Consider the following 17,522-nt stretch of genomic DNA (forward strand, 5'->3'; position numbering starts at 1 on the left):
CCCTTTCCATGTGGGCTCTCATCTGTGTTGGATGATCCTGAGTATTATTTTGCTAGCACGTTACATTAAGGATATTGTGAGATGGTTTGTGCAATCTGTTAAGTCTCCTTTCTTTGGTATGGGTATGTAGACTGACCTCTTCCAATCTGTTGGCCACTTTGTCGTTCTCCAAATTTCCTGGCATAGCCTTGACTGATTCAGGGTGGTATATGAATACATTAAACAAACAAACAAACAAACAAACAAATAATCTGGTTTGGTCCAGAATATTAGGAACATCCCTTTATTACTTTATAAAGCAGGCGTGTACAAACAAAGTCCCCCACCTGAAATCCTCACTGTTTTTCACCCTGTTTCTGATCTACATACAATTTGCATTTTTGTTGTTTCTCCCTTACTCGATCACAAATCTCTGCACCCTCAGAGTGAGAAGGTATGGAAAGCCCTATTGTTTATGTCCATTGGATAGGTTTGGTGATAAGTTTGCATCTTCTCAACAGTTCAAAAGTGAGTTTCCCGTAGTAGAATGAGGAGTAGTTCAGTGAGCAAATAATTTCACTGAGGGTTGTTGCCTTCTTTCCAGGGTTTTTGTTGTGTAATACAGGGGCGTAGCAAGGTTGTAGTGGGCCCAGAGACAAGATTTTAAAATGTGCCCCCCCCACTGAAGCTCAGCTCATGAAGTAAAGAAATCTTAAATGAGGCTGAATAGTGGTAACAAAAAGCAAGTGTAAGTGTGTGTGTGTGTGTGTGTGTGTGTGCCACAATAGAACATCACCCTAAATTATTTTTTAAAAGGTTTTGTAAATTGTGGATGATGCAAGTCATTTAATGGTCCTAGAGAAAGACATGCTATTCTGGTAGCTCCAGGTCTTAACATGCACATCAATTTCGGAGGATGAATACAACTGATAAATAAATAAAACTGAAGGAAGCCCGGACAGGTGCGCAGCTGGGGGAGTCAGTCATGGGACTTGCCTCTGGGGCCCCCCCAAGGCAGTGGGCCCCCAGACAACTGTCTCCCCTTGCCCTATTATAGTTACGCCTCTGGTGTAATAGCCAGTTGTAAACATTCTTTACTAATCAGCTTGTTCTTTCCACTAAGCCATTCCCTCGAGGATGGTACAAGAAAAAGGTCTTGTATGTTATCCCATGGTTAATTTGTTATTGTTCCATTCCAAATAAGGTAAGCTGTCCCCCATTGTCAGTCACTAGTTCTTTAGGAAGACCTTCTCTCACAAAAACTACAGCCATGAGGTGGATCATCTTGTTCATAGCAATGTTGTCAGCAAATAAAACTTCTGGCCACCTGGAGTAATAATCAACCATCACTATAACAAATCTTAGTGCATCCTTGTTGTGTGGCTCTGGTGCTTCCTGAACAGCTTTCACCAAATCTCTTTTGGGATATATGTCACTCTGAGATATCGTGTGTCCCAAGCACATCACCAAGTGTTTGCAAAACTGACATTTCTCTGCAGAGATAGTAAGTCTGTGTTGTCAGAATTTTCTTAAGACTTCTCACAGTTTAGCATCATGCTTCTCAATGGTTTTGCCATATACTAAAATGTCATCCTGAAAGTAAGTGATGCCATCTGTAGCCCCAAAATTGCATGCATCATTCTTTGACATACCAGAGTTGCAGAGGCTAGTCTAAAGGGCAGTCTTTTGTATTGAAAAAGAACCTCTGGGATAATGAAGACTGTGTATTTGTGAGAACTTTTGAGCAGAGGAATTTGATGGTAGGCCGAAGACAAGTCCAAAGTTGTGAATGCTGCCTCTTTCAGAGTAAGCAGCATTTCATTGATACTGTGTAATGGATGACAATCCACTTCAATGTTGAAGTTCATATATCTTAAATCTACACAGTGTGCCATTTTATTTCCACACAAGAACATAGGGAGAGACCTATTCTGATGAATCAATAGGCTCCACGATGTCAGCATGCTGTAATCTTAAGAGCTCTTCTCTAAGTTGTTGGTGCAATGCTATGGATACGTTCCTCACTTTGTCTTGTAAGGGTATTGCATTTGCCTTCATCTGAATTTTATGTCTGAAATGTATGGCAGAGTCAGGAGTGCCAGCAAAAACACCTGAGAAATCAGCAGTCATACCAGCATATGGATGCTCCATCATCTGTAATACGGGCTCCATGCTATTTGGGTCTAACAAAATCCATAGATCTTTCTGATGTTTCCTGCCCAATATTGAGATTCCTTTTTTGACATGTACACTTTCCCTTCTGCTGTATGTCCAGGACAGCAATGAAGTGCCCATTTAGCAATTGGGGGACCTCCATATCCCCATGGGTGTATGTCTGAAGGCTGCAAGTGCAGATCTGTTGTAGTAAGGAGTTTCTTGTAAAGTAATTAAGAAATGATAGTGTAAGGAGAACCAGAATCAGCCAGCATCCACACTTCATGACCATTAAGTTTTACTTGACAATGTGGAGAAGCAGACTCTGACTTCTCCAATGTGGAGAAGCAGACTTCTGCCACATATAAAACGCTGTTAGGAAGGTTCATTTGCCTCATCCTCATCATATGCTGAATCAGTAATGGAATGGACAGCAGATTTGCAAACCTTAGCAAACTGTCCCCTTTTCTTGCACCTGTTTCAAGTGACCTTCCATGCAAGACAGTGAGCAAAATTGGCTTTGTGGACAGAATCTCCACATCAGTAGCAGCGGTAGCACCTCCTTTCTTGTGCTGCCACTTTCTGGGGCAGTGCCATACAAGAAGATTGGGTTTGGAAGAATTTAGACTGAACAATCTGGTTTTCAGGAGGTTGATTTTGGGGTATCAAAGAGAGCAATCTGGCACATTGAAGAGCATTTCCCACCCTCCTAGCCATCTCTATACCTTTATCTAAGGTAAGTTTCCATTCCAATAGCAGTTTTTCATGCAGTTTGGATCAGTTTGTTTTCATAAAAATCACTGATCGTTTCATCAGTAAAGTTGTGAAACACAGGCAAGCAATGCTGTGACATACGGATCACCAGGCAGTTGGAATCTAGAACAGAACTTGTAACATTTAGCAATCGCATTTAAAGTAGGGTTGAAATAATCATCTAAGACTTTTAGAGCAGCAAGCCCTTCCAAGTTGGCAGGAAAGGGCTGCCCCGGGACTATGGAATGTGCTCCCTGTTGAGATTCGATCCTCCCCATCTCTGGCAATTAAAAAAAAAATATTTAAAAACCCATTTTTTTACTCAGGCCATTTCAGCTTCTTAATAATGTATAGGTTTTAATTCTGTCATTGATTTTTAAATTGTTAGTTTTAAATTGTTAGTTTTTAATTGTTTTTATGTGGTTTAATATGTGTTTTAACTGTTTTATCATTGTGAACCACCCAGAGACACATGTATGGGGTGGTATAAAAGTGTAACGAATAATTAATTAATTAATTAATATAATAATAAATGATTATATATTCTTCTTCAGGGCCCAGGCAGTTTCCTGCTTTCCTGGAGTAAAATCAAGGGTCTGTATAGTGAGGAGGTAATTGCGGAAACAGGAACTCAATTGTTTCCAGGGAAGCACAGGTTCTCCTGGCGTGGTCAAGAAAAAAGGTGGCAGTGGGATCTGAGCCATGCTACAGTGGGCATCCAGTGAACAGAGTCCAAGACTGATAAGGAAAAAGTACCTTCAAGGATCATCCAGGACAAGAAGCTGGAGAAACAATCAGCAGCAGTGATAGCAGAAAGCAGCTCAGTAATTTATGCCTAGTACAGTGGACCCTTGACTTACGAAGTTAATCCGTTCCGAACGCACGTTCGTAGGTCGAAATTTTCGTAAGTCAAAAAGCGCACCCACGGAGGTCTGGAAACATTCGTAAGTCGAGGAAACCGCATCTAAAAATTCGTAAGTTGAGGAAGCCACATCTAAAACGGCAACGACTTCCGGTCATTTTTGTCGTTCGTAAGTCGAAAACTACGGATGTCGAGTAGTTCATAAGTCAAGGGTCCACTGTAATTCAATGAAATAAGCTTACGGGAACATTCACAAGCTTTGCCGGCTCACACGTGTACCCAGAGGCGTATCTAGGGAAAATAGCGCCTAGGGCAAGTACTGAAATTGCACCCCCCTGTCCAAGCATCTGACACCCATCTTTCAGATAACTTTACCATCATATCAGCTCAAAAATACAAGTCAAGCTCGTTAATCTTTTAATATTTCAAAAACTATTTAGCAGTGGACATAGCCAGACCAAAAAATGCTGGAAAATTACACATTTCAGTATGCTGTGGCTGATGAAATACCCAAATACTATGTGGAGGCATACTTGGAAAACTAAACAGAAGTGCCTACCTAATTCTCTACTATGCAGTGTAGCATCACTATTACATAAGTTTTAAAAATAAATGGAGAATTTGACTTTTCCCAGATACTCTGAAAATAATTAAAGGATATGCAGAGTAAACAGTTAAAATGAGAGAAAGAGAGCAAGAAACTCCCAGTGGGCCTTAATACTAAGGATTTCACACTGATTCAAAGACAAACTCACCATTAATATTATTGACATCACATTTAACTAACCTATCATAAGAAGCAAAGTAAGAGCAAATGAATACAATCCTAGCTCATAAGCTTTAGCTCAGTATTCGCAAGCCCTGATTCTCTGTACATAGTGCCAATCTGAATATGTGTACAGTGACTTATATTAAAATTTTAAAACTTTTTTACCTGTAGCCCCTTTGGGGGGCTTCATAAAGGCCAGGGGGGGTCTGCAAAGGTTCCCCCTCCCCCCGCTGGCCTCTAGGCCCTCACAGGGATCATTTGAGCATGTGCAGTGGCCATTTTTAAAAATATTTTTTTTCAAAAAAATGGCAGCTGGAAACAAAATGGCTGCCGTGCATGTTAAAATGGCCTCTGCAAGACCTAGCATGGCCTAGGGCCTCACAGAGGCCATTTGAGCATGTGCGGTGGCCATTTTGTTTTTGTTGGCCATTTTTCTTTAAAAAAATTAATTTTAAAAAATGGCACCCCCTTCAAGTGGCGCCCGGGGCATGTGCCCTGCCTGCCCCACCCTAGATACACCCCTGCACTTATCTGGTTTGAAATCTTCTTTCCAAATGTTTTATAGCTGCTCCCCTCATAGACACAAAGAAATCTTATGTAGATTTTACTAAAGGTTTATTTAGTTAACTCCAGTTTATTCATTAACTCCATTTTCTCTTTCCCTTCCCTTCCCTTTTCCTTTCTGACTCCATCCCTCTCACTCTGTACAGGATTCCATGTACAATTTGAATTACCAGCATTGACCGAGAAGAGCCAGACTGGGGTATTGGTCATAGTTATCAAAGCACTCACTGGGCTAAGAGATCAGCCTAGGTTTTTAAGGACTGGTTTTCACATGGATCAGTCTCATGGGTCTTCCTTATTGCCTGATTTGGACAATACTGCTCAACCAGTCTGCCCAAATGTGTAATGTGGTACATGCATGATCAGATCTAACTGGTGTGCCATCCCACAGACATATAATAATGTTGGAATGGAATGTCTGAACTGTGTGATTTAAATATAGTACTTGTGAAATATACATATAGTACTGCATAAAAGTAGTACCTGTATTTTAAAACATGGAGTGATGAACAGCTTGGATGTTGTGCCCCTCCACGTGATTATGTGGAAGCAGGATGGAGCATTGGGAATGTGTGGAGGGGTGTGTGCATAGACACATGTTCCTCTCATGTGATGCAGTAAGTTGGTCCAATGTTTTGGAAGGAAAGGCATAAGTTAATCTCATTGAAGAACTCCACACTGATTGAATAAGTCTGCCAAGAGATGGTCTGATAGCCTAGTTTATTGCAAATAAACAAAACAAAGAAATGAATAGAGAAGAGAGGGAAACGTATGAGAAAGTTGGAATATATATGTTTTAAAAAAACAGATTAACAAATCTGAAGTGCTAGAAACAAGGTTAGAATCGTAGGCGTCATTCACACAATCAAAAACTGTGTTCTAGCCAGGTTTGGGAGCAGTGTATGCTCCCAATTTTCAGTTTTGTGGAAGTAAGGAAGGAGGAAAACTTGGGTAGAAGTGATTGTGCGGAAGCAAGGTAGGAGGAAAACCTGAGCATTTTGCTTCCACACATCTGGAAATTGGGAGCACACACAGCTCTCAAACTCTGGTAGAACACAGTTTTTGATTGTGTGAACAACCTCGTAGTGGTATAACTGCAAAGGAAAGAAAAAGGAGGAGAATGTACAGAAACACAAATAGAACTGGGGAAGAAAGAGAGAGTGGATTGTACGTACATGCTTACCTCACTATCTGCAGAATCACCATCCATGGTGCTGCATATCTATGGTCGGGTAATGGACACCTGACCTCAGCACACACAGGAAAAAAATGGCCCCAAAGGGTTAACTCCATGTATCTGTGGGTCAGGAGTGGCCAGAAATGACCTCTGAGGTCATTTCTGGCTGCCATTTTGAGTATGGGAGCCATTTAATGGCTCATTTGTAAACAAAACAAAAAAGTGATTTTTCTACTGAATTTTGGGGGCTTTTATACTTGAGGGGGGCATCCTTGTACTCTTGAAGGCCCGTGGAGCACAGTAGGGCACTTTATTTGGCCCATTTTCACTATTTGGACATATTTCATTATTTGTCCCAGTTTTGGGGGTGAATTTGGGAGTATTTAAATAAAAAAAAAGTCTGGAAACCTAACCCCCCGTGATCCCATAGACTCAATCCACAGTTGCATTACCCACGGTAATCTGCAGGAATGGAATCCCCACAGATAATGCTCTCCTGTAGTGATATATTGTTTATTTAAAACATAATAATATTCCAGCGTTTTCTGAAAAAAGATAAGTAAGATAACAGAATGAGGCAAGGTTTTTTGTGGAGGGTGGGGGAGAAGTGATTGGTGGAATTTTGTGTTTTAATTCCTGTATGGGGAGGTGTGGAGGATAAATAAAAGATGCAATGTAGAATTTATCATGCCTCATAATTCTGAGTTGAAATTTTTGGGGGAAGTATTGCATCACCCCAAAAAGTCATTTAGTAAAGTTAACCACATTTAAATGAAAGCATATTATTCAGTATATAGCAAACTGCAGACTTTTCTAATAGTGTTACAAGGTAAGTTGCCAAGACCGTTGTGTTAGGAAAACTGGCCACTGAATAGTAATTTTGGATACAATTTAAGGTTAAGTTCCAAATATTTGTTTACAAGCACTGTCATTTAATTTTGTTTTAAAGAAGGAAACAATATGGCTAAAAAAATAGGAAGCCATGTGATATGTCAACCATCATTTCCCATGACTAATAGATATTTTCATTTATGCATTAGCAAGAGCAGGAATGGTAAACATTTCTAGGAACATAGGAAGCTGACACATACTGAGCCAGACCATAGGTCCATCTTGCTCAGTATTGTCTACACCGACTGGCAGCGGCTTCTCCAAGGTTGCAGGCAGAAATCTCTCTCAGCCTTATCTTGGAGAAGCCAGGGAAGGAACTTGGAACCTAGATGCTCTTCCCAGAGCGGCTCTATCTCCTAAGGGGAAAATCTGACAGTGCTCACACTTCTAGTCTTCCGTTCATATGCAACCAGGATGGACCCTGCTTAGCTACGGCAACAAACGGCATACAAGCTACGGCATACAAACCATCCATGCTGGGAAGGCAGTCTAACCTAAAACTAAGGAACCACAGCGCAGCCATCTTAATATGGAGTTTCATAATCCTCTTTCAACACTGGAAACTAAGGGGTAATTCCCCCAGCGTCTTTCTGCATAGGGAAATAACTTTTGCCTCTTAAGGAGTAAATCTGCTGCAGCTGTTGGTATCTTACTCTTCCGCTAAGAGAAACATAGACAAGGGGCCCATATAACACCTCTAAGGAGATAAGGGAAGGGGCAACGAACAATAGACGGCAGATGTTGGGAAACTGATACAAGTTAAGGGATGGTCAATTGTCTTGTTCTGATGTAAACAAAGGTGGATCTGCACTGATGATAGGCTTTGCATTCCTTCTAAGACTTTTGTTACACCATGGTAGATGACTAAGCTATGTCTGTGTATAAATACTTACCTGTAACTGGGGGTCTTTGCTCTCGATTTGGGTGCGCCCCGAAAGCCTTACTTGCTAGCAGTAAACATCCCATAAGCTTATCCCTGTGTGTGTTTATTATTTAGCATCGTACGCCACCCAGACAAGAACCGGCTTTCTCGGTTATATCACAATGCTAGACAGACAAATGCAGGTGAGAAGCTGAGGGGGAGACTTTTTGGGTGCCAGAAATTCCCCCCTTCCAGAGGCTTTGGCCAGTCTCTGCCAAAGTCTCTGGGGGATGAATTTTTAAAGAGCCCTTTCCCCTTTGTCTTGGCTTGTATGGAAGTGAGTCAGTGAGGTTGTGCTCATGAGCAGGCAAGACCTGTCTGACATAGCTAAGCCCGGGCTTGGCTGCCCATGAGAACCAGCAGGAGCTACGTGCCTCCTGGCGGCACCTCAGCAGGAAAACACACCTAGGGAGCCTGCCGGTTAGCTGAGGCTAAGGTGTGCTCACACCCTTAACCTGGGCTAAACCGCTCGTGCATCTGCACCAGCTGCTCCCAGCTGGTGCTGACACAGGAGCGGGCTTCTGGCCATTGCCAGGTGGGTTGATTCCCCCACAATGCACTGTGCACTTGCACGGTGCATTGTGGGATTTCCAGGGGCCAGCACGACACATCCCGGCCCCTGAACCTCTGTACTGTCTGCAGCAGCAGCTTGTCTGGGCGTGTGGTCTGTGTGCCCAGCAACTCTTCTGGATTGTCTGCAGGGGAGGGAAGCTGCTGCAGCCTCCCCTGCTGCCTGCCCTCAAGGCCGCTCACAGGATTGTGGGGAATTGCTCAGTGTATGGAGCCAGTGTTTCTGGCCCCCTCCAGTACCTGCTTTTCTTAGAATATGCACAGGAGCTAGGAGTCAGTCAGGATGCACAGGTGGCCGGAGCCTGGCTAAAATAATACATGACGCTTAATATTATGGCTGTAGTTTCATCATGCCCAAGCTGAGGAAGAGAAATAAATGCAATGAATGCATATATTATTGACAGCATTTAGGAGGCCCATCCATGGATGAACTGAATACCCTTGTTTTACATGGTATATACCACAATTATCCATAACAGACATTTATTCATTTAACATATTCATATACTGCCCAAAACCTGCGTCTCTGGGTGGTGTACAACCCAGGTCCGTAGCCAGCCTTAATTTTTTTCTGGAGGGATTGCAAAGTCAGGGGAGGCAGGTTATAAAATGTTCAGTGAAAACAGTCAGTGAGGCTGGGGAGGAAAGAGAATTTTTTGGTGTGGCAGGTACACAGCATGCCACCAACTGGTTACGGGCCTCGTACAACCTACTGTCCTAGGCACACATCTATTGTGTGTTTAGCTATGTGTCTCTCCGCTACATGTTTACTGCAAGAAATGACAGTGGAAACTGGCTACTGTGTAGTGTGAAATGGCCTTTAGTCCTCTCCTCATCATATGGGGACACATTCAGAAAAAGAACACTCACTCTAGGGCTGTGTAGTGTTTTTGTAGTTTAAGAATCTCACCTCTAGACTGTTAATAGTCTAACTTAGGAACATAGGAACATAGGAAACTGCCATATACTGTGTCAGACCATTGATCTATCTAGCTCAGTATTGACTTCACAGACTGGCAGCGGCTTCTCCAAGGTTGCAGGCAGGAATCTCTCTCAGCCCTATCTTGGAGAAGCCAGGGAGGGAACTTGGAACCTTCTGCTCTTCCCAGAGCAGCTTCATCCCCTGAGGGGAATATCTTGCAGTGCTCACACATCAAGTCTCCCATTCAGATGCAACCAGGGCAGACCCTGCTTAGCTATGGGGACAAGTCATGCTTGCTACCACAAGACCAGCTCTCCTCTCCAGAAGCCAGGGAGGGAACTTGAAACCTTCTGCTCTTCCCAGAGCGGCTCCATCCCCTGAGGGGATATCTTGCAGTGCTCACATATGAAGTCTCCCATTCATATGCATCCAGGGCAGACCCTGCTTAGCTATGGGGACAAGTCATGCTTGCTACCACAAGACCAGCTCTCCTCTCCAGAAGCCAGGGAGGGAACTTGAAACCTTCTGCTCTTCCCAGAGCGGCTCCATCCCCTGAGGGGATATCTTGCAGTGCTCACATATGAAGTCTCCCATTCATATGCATCCAGGGCAGACCCTGCTTAGCTATGGGGACAAGTCATGCTTGCTACCACAAGACCAGCTCTCCTCTCCTAACTTACTTAGGTTGCTGAGCATGCTCAGTGTGCTTCTTCCTTAAGTTTGTGAGCTGTGAGTCACAAGATGGATGCTGCCTGAAGTGTGTGTTTTCGTGGCACAGCGGGGAAGCAGCCTGCCTAGGCTGTTCGTTCAAATCCCCGCTGGTGTGTTTCCCAAAATATGGGAAACTCCTATATCAGGCAGCAGCGATATAGGAAGGTCTCATACTGTGCGGGAGAAGGCAATGGTAAACCACTCCCAGGGCTGTCCTTAGGGCATGGCAAGCAGGGCGACTGCCCCAGGCCCCGCTCTTTTTACTTCCATTAGAATTAACTGGAAGGGGGCCCCGCACTGATTGATTTGCCCCGGGCCTTGCCAGGGCTCTCCAAGGACAGCCCTGACCACTCCTGTATTCTATCAAGACAACCACATAGCTCTGTGGTCGCTAAGAGTCAACACTAACTCGATGGCACAATCTTTCCTTTCCTTTTTGATAATAGAAAACAAATTATTTGGACAAGATGTGCTGGCTATACATTTCCAGGCAACATTTCCAAATTTCTAGATTAACCATTGACCTGGGTGTGCCTCCTGATTGGATGCACAGATATAACTATCAGAATTAGTTGCCCCCGAGGGCATCTAATTCTGGGTGGGAATGAAGGTATGATCCCATCATCATACACTCTACACAGAAACATAATAGACCTGTTCATACAACTATTAAAATCAGAGTAGGAGCTGGGTTACCATGTTTTGCATGACTGTGAGAATTGACACAAATACCTCCGGCCCAGGTTGCTCAAAACAGGGTAATCCAGATTTTGTACCCTGCTCTTAACCAAGATAGGAGGAGAGCTGTCCTGCCTTGCTTTTCTGGGCATGTGGATCTTATACCGAGCCATTGGATCTTAGATCAGTGTGGATCTTATACCCAGCCATACCCAGCAGGCATGGAAACAATAGAGAGCTGTGGTTACAGGGGCTGTTGTCCATGGATGTGCCACTCTGTAAAACAAATGCTATTATCCTGTAGCTGGAGGCTGGAGCAACTTCAACACGGCTAGATCCATCTTGTGCTCCTTTGTGGCCAATCAGCTGCTGATGCCATAAGTTTTTTCAGACTGCTGGCTGCTCAAAGAATGCTGAGAAGGCATGGAGGCCTCTCAACTCTTGATTTCAACCATGGATGCTGGGCCTGGCTTAATTGTGCATTTCCTGTTCCAAATGGAGGTTCTGCTTGTGTGCTGCTAGTGGAGTAAGAGCTCTCCAGCTCACCCCCAAATGGTCATGTGAACAGACATTGTATGTGTTAGTGAAGTCCAGGATTCAGACCTATTCCTCTGCATCTCAATTTGCTCCACCAAAGCAGTATTGTAATCAAGAGTATTGGGCAAGCTGCCATGAGTGGCAGGCCTCTCCACTCCTCTAATATGAGGTCTTAATATGCTTGCCCAAGAGTTCGCCACTGAAATGGATGTCTTTGTCTTCTTGAAAAAGTCTATTCACCAAGAGGTTAGATTCACCTTGGTGAATCTCTACCAGACAAATTACAACAAATATCTAATGTCATGACCCTTCTGTTCCACACGTTCAGCATGTTTCTGCACTGTACGCAGCCATAGTTCATGCCCAGAATATATAAAGATAGAGATTAAAATGCCCTCTTTTTGGCCTAGAGGTCGGCACCTTCTGTGGAAGAGATAGGAGCAGGGGGCATAAGGAAGAAAGTCACTGTAAAAGACACCTGTGTTATTCCGAGATCTGAAGCTGAATTAGTACTGAAAATATTGCAGGAAACCCAGGAATGCTGAAGTGGTAACGTAACTCAAACACTTGTCTTTATCTCTTAAAAGTTTTTGTAAGTGGGGGGGGGACTCACTGGTGTGCTCAGGGATGGGAGTTAGTGTTACTTTATATGTGGCCTACAAATTACATTGTCATTAATATTGCAAGCCTCTTTCCTTTCCCTTTTTTTTTTTTTTTTTTTTTGGAACTGGAAAAAAAATCCCTGCTTTATTTTAAGATTATTTTTTTTTTAGTATGGTTTATTCTGAGATTCAGAAAACACAAGAGAGTCAGGCCTTCCAGACAAATGCATTTGCCTTGACTGAATGCATTTGCAATAGCTTTACAACAATGGCCTAGAGAATACTTGCAATTCACATTGGACTTATTTTTTATTTTTTTTTACTGCTTGGAAAATGGACCTGGTTCACAGGCCTAATTCTCAGTTACCACACCTACTTTTTCTGCCCAGAGAGCGAACAGAATGAATGGGTCAATCACCTGACATATTTCCATCCAATTTCAAGGGTAGAATGTGTTCATTTTCTGACTAATGGCATGTCATTTTGCAGAAGCCTTTGGTCGCGAATTAATCCTGGAATCAAAACAGATTTTCCGGGGAGCAATCTTCCATCAAGTATTGATTTTTTTACACTCATGGAGTCTGTACTCCCTAATTTAACCTGACAATGATTCTGCACAATGGTCTGGGAGCACCTTGGCAACTCACAGAAGGAACTTTTACTGTCTATTCTGTCTTCAAGTAGAAAGGAAGGGAGGGAGCTGTAAAAACAAAAGGAAGAAACCATGCAAACAATGTACTAAGTCACGGGGAGGAGGACATTTTTCTATTTCCTGTTTTACTGCTGATTAAGGCAGGAATATGTCGGTGGGGGAGAAAGAGAAAGAGATGTCTGGTTCACACATACCTATTCATCACGTGATGACTGCCACTTCAAGGGGTAACTTGCATGTGTGAATGCGCCATCACAGTTAGAATTTGGAGATCACATGCAATGATGTTCAGTGGAGTCATTTCATACATACTGCTGTGTCATCAAGTATTGAATAAGCAGATGATTAGAAATCAAGTGATAGATAAGCATATATGGCCCTTTCACTGGAATAATACATGATTGTAAGAATTCCTGTTTATAGTATAGTATAATTCCTCTTTTTTCAAAAATATGCAAAGGTATTGTGATGATAAACACAAGGAAACTCTATGAAATCAATGGGTTTTGAGCCAACTCTCACCTTACAAGCTGAACTTGTGTACCAACTTTAACTGGAAACATGTGAGTCGACATCGTCCATGGTGAACAGCACATGTAGATTAAATGGTCAGATTTCCCCATTATATACTTGCAAGCAGTGATCAGAAAAAATTAGAACTCCTGCTTCTATGTTTATTGCATTCAGAGTTCTTCACAATGACTTCTGCTGTGCTGTTTTGCCACTTAAAAATTTGGGGTACTTTTTAGAGCTGAGTTCAAAATGTAAATCGGCCCTTAGAAAATCAACCTGCTTAGAGCTGGATTCCATGAGCTGCTATAGAAGTCACAGCTTTTACTCAACTGTTTCAATAGCAGAGTGAGTGAGTTCTGACAGCATCACATAGAAATGGATTGATCCTCCACGTTCTTGCAAGGACCCTGTTCCTTGAAAGCAACATGACAGACAAAGTCATAACGGATGCCGCTTTCCTTGTCACTGCATCTTCATGCTGGGTGTAGCTCAGGCTCAGAGTCATAAGATGACATTTTGGGGTGACTGTTGAGGGTCCAGCACCCTGGGGAGGGCAATGTTAACCCCTGCTAACAGGGCAAAGAGGCAGCTTTTGAATGTGGTGATTCTCTTTATGTAGCAGGGGGAGATTAACTGGCCCTATCCACCCCCAGAACAGTACCTCCAGTGACTGTTGCTGGTGTCTATCTTATGTTTCTTTTTAGATTGTGAGCCCTTTGGGGACAGGGATCCATCCTATCTATCTATCTATCTATCTATCTATCTATCTATCTATCTATCTATCTATTTACGTATTTATTATTTCTCTGTGTAAGCCACCCTGAGCCATTTTGGGAAGGGCGGTATAGAAATTGAATTAATCATCATCATCATCATAATAGGGGCGGATCCAGCTTTTTGATGCCCACTGACAAAAAGGCTTTTGCTGCCCTTTTACCTTAAACAAAAAAGGTTTGCCATTTTTTAAATAAGGTAAAAGGGGGGATTTTCTCCTCACCCACTCCACCCTTGCTGCAGCTGCTGCTGCCCACAGAGAGGGGCAGCAAAATTTGAGTGGCAAAAATGGCTGCTCCTCAAATTTTGCCACCATACGCAAATGCCTACTCTGCCTCTCCGTTAATTCGCCACTGACATTGACACTTGCCCTTGGTCACCCACCAGGGAGAATTAGGTCAAGCCACGAATTGGCAGCTGGGCGGACCCCCTCCCCTAACCTTGCCCACCGTTACCATTACCTTGCCCCCCATTATTGTTACCATACCTTCCACATGGCAGGATTTTCTTTCTTTTTCTTTCTACCTCAGGGGCCCACCTGGATAGGAGGGCAGCCACTAGGCAATGGTTTGCGGAGGGTTCCCCAAACCTGGAGCCAACTCTCATAAAGCTACAGTGTTACATGTCTGCCTGCCAAGTTTAAAGGCAGAAGAGCCTTTGGAGGAGAACAGTGGCAATCTTCTATGAGACAGCCAGTTCCCCCTGCTTATTGCTTTTGCCATAGGCCCCCTTATTTGTGGTCTGCATGGCATAACATAGGGAACATAGTTGCTTCAGTGAGTGTTGGATAGCTGCCTGGTTGCTTGCAGAAAGGGGACATAGGGATCATGATTCACAGTGAGTAGCAGCTGCAACAGACACTAAACTAGATGGATCAGTTTCATGGTCTTCTGAATGAGGCAGAGGAGCTATCAAGATAAGTAGACCGATTCTTGGAGCTGAACAAATGAGCAACTGTCCCATTATTATCTAGCATCGGGTACGTGGCGCTGGGCCATATAGATGTTGCACCAGCAGCAGGACTGCCAAAAAGATTTTCTGATCCCAGTTCACTATTTCTAGATTAGGCCCCTCATACATAATCTACTGGTGAGAACTGATGCCTGGAGGCTGCAATGTGCCAAGCAGCTATTCCCACCTTCCACCTCAGTCGGTCCAGGAAATTGCCTGCTGACCTGCCGTCCTTTCTCTTACCAGCACAGGTCTACCTTGCCTTCTCCAGCAGTGGTGTGAGCCCTCCACACCCTCTTCCTCCACTCCAGCCTCCCACTCTGACTTTGAATACAGGTGAAACTCGGAAAATTAGAATATCGTGCAAAAGTCCATTAATTTCAGTAATGCAAATTAAAAGGTGAAACTGATATATGAGACAGACGCATTACATGCAAAGTGAGATAAGTCAAGCCTTAATTTGTTATAATTGTGATGATCATGGCGTACAGCTCATGAAAACCCCAAATCCACAATCCCAGAAAATTAGAATATTACATGGAACCAAGAAGACAAGGATTGAAGAACAGAACAATATCGGACTAAGTATAAGCATGCATATGTATTCAGTACTTGGTTTGGGCCCCTTTTGCAGCAATTACTGCCTCAATGCGGCGTGGCATGGATGCTATCAGCCTGTGGCACTGATGAGGTGTTATGGAAGACCAGGATGCTTCATTAGCGGCCTTCAGCTCTTCTGCATTGTTTGGTCTCATGTCTCTCATCCTTCTCTTGGCAATGCCCCATAGATTCTCTATGGGGTCAGGTCAGGCGAGTTTGCTGGCCAATCAAGTACAGTACACTGTATACTTTTCAGAGGTCCGATATTGTTCTATTCTACAATCCTTGTCTTCTTGGTTCCATGAAATATTCTAATTTTCTGGGATTGTGGATTTGGGGTTTTCATGAGCTGTACGCCATGATCATCACAATTATAACAAATTAAGGCTTGACTTATCTCACTTTGCATGTAATGCGTCTGTCTCATATATCAGTTTCACCTTTTAATTTGCATTACTGAAATTAATGGACTTTTGCACGATATTCTAATTTTCCGAGTTTCACCTGTAGGAGTGGAAGGAGGTGTATTGAGTAGGGATGTGCACAAAACCGGTTTTGCTGGTTTGGTTTTGGTTCTGGTCAAACTTGGTCGAACTGCATTCGAACCGCACCCGGTTCTGGTTCAAATTGGTTCAGAGCTCTACTGGTAAAGGTGAATCCAGTGAGGATTCCCCATTACCAGTAATGGGGCAGGGGGACTTCCCTAAGGGTAGAGAGGGCAGGAGGGGAGTCAGATACTACTTACAAGTCCCACTGGTAACTCAAACCAAATCGGCTCACACACCCCTAGTATTGAGGCCAGTAGAGTGCTGGTTTAGAGTAGGGATGTGCACAGAACCATTCAGCACACCATTCTAGGGGCGCCAAACCAGTTCTGGCAACCGGCATTCAAGCCGGTTTGGAGGGGGTGGGGGGATCGCTTTAAGGTGATGGTAAAACAGCTCTCTTGGAGCCCAAGAGAGTTGCCAAAAGCCGCTTGAAACGTCTTAATCAAGAAATCCTTGGAAGGGCAAAGGTTTGTGGTGGGGGGGATGTGAAGGGGAGAGGTTGCCACAACAATTAGAAGTTTCATGACAATTAAAACTTGTCATGTAGATGTGCCCCATATGGTTAATGTAAATACATTGAAAGTAGCAAGAGATCTGTGATATCCTTGAAGCTGTTCCCCTCCTACAGTAATTAATGGCCCACAGGCAACCTGAGACTGGGCTAGACCTTTTGCACAGATAAACCCTGGACACTGTTTGCCCCGACCACATTTGCATCAAATTGTGTCAAGATGTTTGCCTGCTGTTTCATTTGCAAGGTTGCAGCTGCAACTGTCCAAGGATTGGGTTTACAGATGTGAAAGAATGAGGCAAGAATGTGATCAGAGGTGCTTTTACCCCAGGGCTTCCACACCCTCTGCCCCCTCCCGCCAAATCCTCTTTAGTCTGACCTGGGTGGTGTGGTCTCTGTCCCACGCCGCCGGCGCACACTGCACCAGGCATATGAGTGTGATTGTGACCTGCGCTGGTTGCTTTAGAGAGGGAGTGGGGAGTGAAGAAAGAAATATGTGGGATGGGAATATGTTAAGTTGCGTGTTGAAATGTTTCTGTTAATGCATCTTTGCATAATTATACCTGTTTTATATTCTTACATTCTTGTGAGAACTGAACTTGTGAGTTCAGTTGCTGTTTGTCCCTTCGAGTACCCATGTGTTCAAAATACTGCATATGTCACGGTGGGCATGTGTGTAGGCGGATGATTCTTAACCTGCAGCGGGGTGGGGCTTCAAAGGCCTTTAGGTCCAGGCTCCAAAATTACCTAGGTTAACCTCTGAATGCTGTTAAATGTTCCACGTTTTACAGATAGGGGACATGTTTAAAGAAAGCTTCCTGCAAACAGAAAGATAGCCCAAGAAGCTATTTTCTAGCCCAGCCCTTATCTGCTGAGCTAGTT

This window comes from Hemicordylus capensis, chromosome 6 (genome assembly GCF_027244095.1).
Source record: "Hemicordylus capensis ecotype Gifberg chromosome 6, rHemCap1.1.pri, whole genome shotgun sequence".
In the NCBI taxonomy this organism is placed as follows: domain Eukaryota; kingdom Metazoa; phylum Chordata; class Lepidosauria; order Squamata; family Cordylidae; genus Hemicordylus; species Hemicordylus capensis.